The sequence below is a fragment of the Cebus imitator genome, unplaced genomic scaffold, assembly GCF_001604975.1.
Source record: "Cebus imitator isolate Cc_AM_T3 unplaced genomic scaffold, Cebus_imitator-1.0 Scaffold304, whole genome shotgun sequence".
Taxonomy (NCBI): Eukaryota; Metazoa; Chordata; class Mammalia; order Primates; family Cebidae; genus Cebus; species Cebus imitator.
Window position 1 is genome coordinate 2,183,318 of NW_016107619.1, and position 2,750 is coordinate 2,186,067.

Below are 2,750 nucleotides of genomic sequence, written 5' to 3' on the forward strand. Positions count from 1 at the left end.
GTGGAAACAACCCAAATGTCCATCAACTGATGAATGATGAACAAAATGTGGCATATCCATATGATGGAATATTATTTGGTCATGAAAAGGAATGACCCAGTGCATATGAAACTCGAAAACACTATGCTAAGTGAAAGAAGCCTGTCACAAAAGGTCACATATTGTATGATTCCAGTTATATAAAATACACAGAGTAAGTAAATTCACAGAGACAGAACACAGATGGGTGGTTGCCAGGGGCTGAAGGGAGGGAGGAAGGAATAGGCAGCTACTGCTTAATGGGAACAGGGTTTCCTTTTCTGATGAAAATGTTTGGGACTAGACAGAGGTAGTGGCTGCACAACACTGTGACTGTGCCACATGCCACTGATTTGTTCACTTACAAACGGTTAACTCTGTGTTATATGACTATCACCTCAGTAAAAAATAAATTTGTTTTTTGTTTTGTTTTGAGAGAGAATCCCACTCTAGCACCCAGGCTGGAGTGCAGTGGCATGATCTCAGCTCACTGCAGTCTCCCCCTCCCGGGTTCCAGTGATTCTCCTGCCTCAGCCTCCTGAGTAGCTGAGATTACAGATGCAAGCCACCACACCCAACTATTTTTTGTGTTTTTAGTAGAGATGGGATTTAATCACGTTGGCCAGGCTGGTCTAGAACTCCTGATCTCAGGTGACCCGCAGCCTCGGTCTTCCAAAATGCTGGGATTACTTGTGTGAACCACCATGCCTGGCCTAATAAATTAGTTTTTAAAAAAGTAATGGCTGGGCATGTTGGCTTGCACCTGTAGTCCTAGCTACTCGGGAGGTTGAGACAGAAGGATCACTTGAGCCCAGGAGTTTGAGTCCAGCCTCAGCAACATAGTAAAACTCTGTTTCATAAAATTTTTTTTAAAAAAAATTTAATATTTTTAAAAAGTAAATGAAAGTGGGCCAGGCATGGTAGCTCATGCCTGTAATCCCAGCACTTTGGGAGGCCGAGGCAGGCGGATCATGAGGTCAAGAGATCGAGACCATCCTGGCCAACACGAGGAAACCCCATCTCTACTAAAAATACAATAATTAGCTGGGCATGGTGGCATGCGCCTGTAATCCCAGCTACTCGGGAGGCTGAGGTAGAATTGCTTGAACCCGGAAGGCGGAGTTTGCAGTGAGCCAAGATTGCGCCACTGCACTCCAGCCTAGTGCCTGGCGACAGAGCAAGACTCTGTCTGGAAAAAAAAAAAAAGTAAATGAAAGTGGAAGGGATGAGGAAGCAGCAAGAAAGGGCACAGATCGCCCTCGCAAGAGCAGTCTGCATGTCAGCAGGTACAGGGTGGGAGCCGGAAAAACTAGCTGGACTTACATCAGTCCAGGGCACTCTTTAAAAAGAGTTCACTGAAAATAGAGCACAATGAGATTAAATCAAAAGTCAGGGTAATGTTCCTGAAGCTTACCCACAATCCCATCACACTAAGAACTATTGTATCTTCATTTTTATTTCAATGACGCATTTTTTTGTTTGGTTTTTGTTTTTGTTTTTTGAGACATCATTTCACTCTTGTCGCCTAGGCTGGAGTGCACTGACGTGATCTCGGCTCACTGCAACCTCTGCCTCCCAGGTTCAAGTGATTCATGATTCTCCAGCCTCAGCCTCCCGGGTAGCTGCAATTACAGGTGCATGCTACCACGCCCAGCTAATTTTTGTATTTTTAGTAAAGATGGGGTTTCACAGTGCTGGCCAGGCTAGTCTTGAACTCCTGACCTCAGGTAGTACAGCTGCCTCAGCCTCCCAAAGTGCTGGGATTACAGGTGTGAGCCACTGCACCCGGTCCAGTGTGGTTTTGATAAGGCATTTCTTGGAAAACACTGACTTAAAACAGACCCTTTCCCTGATGCTCCCTCTAGTCATACAAGCACCTTGATTTGACAGAATGAACTCCTCTTTTAGTTTCTTCTTGTTGAACTGCGCACGTGACCAGCTTGAAAAGAGAATCGCTTCACTGCAGCTGGGACTGTCAGGGACCTTCCCCCTTGAGACACTGCTGTTAGCCAGATGAGAGAGCACGTGTGGAAGGACGTCCTGGCAGGAGTGATGACCTGCACCATCCCATCCTGGCCCACACTGTCCCTTCCTGAGACACACCATTCCTTCCTGGCCCGCATTGTCCCAACCAGGACCCAGATTCACCAAGTCAGGCTGCCTGCTGGCCTCTACCTGTGCCTCCTCCCGCTGTGTCCACTTCTTCACATGGTTGGTACTCTTCTTTCTAATTCGGCCCCTTTGAACTGAACTGTGGGGTGCTCCATTGACTTGGGCTTGGGGCCCTTTCCCATCAATACCATTCTGAGAAGCCTCCTATACCTGGCTTTTGATCCCAGATAACTTAGATGTCACATAGGTTTCTTCAGCATCACCCAGAAATCATTTGGAAACTGTCATATTGAGTGTACAGGAGGGGACATCCTGCCAGTTTCAGATGCAGTTTGGCCACTTCTTTATTCTGTGATAATATTGTATTCGTCAGCAAGGGTTGCCTGGCAAGGTACCACAGACCGAGGTTGGGGGAGGGGCTTAACCAACAGACGTACATATCCTCACAGCTCTGAGGGATAGGAATCAGAGACCAAGGCATGCGCAGAGCCTTCGGAGGCCCTTTGGCTTGTAGAGAGCCATTCTCTCTGCAGCCTCACGTGCACATGCCTCTTTGCGTGTCTGTGTCCTAATCCCTTCTTCGTATGAAGAGACAGTCACACTGGATTAGGGTCTACTCC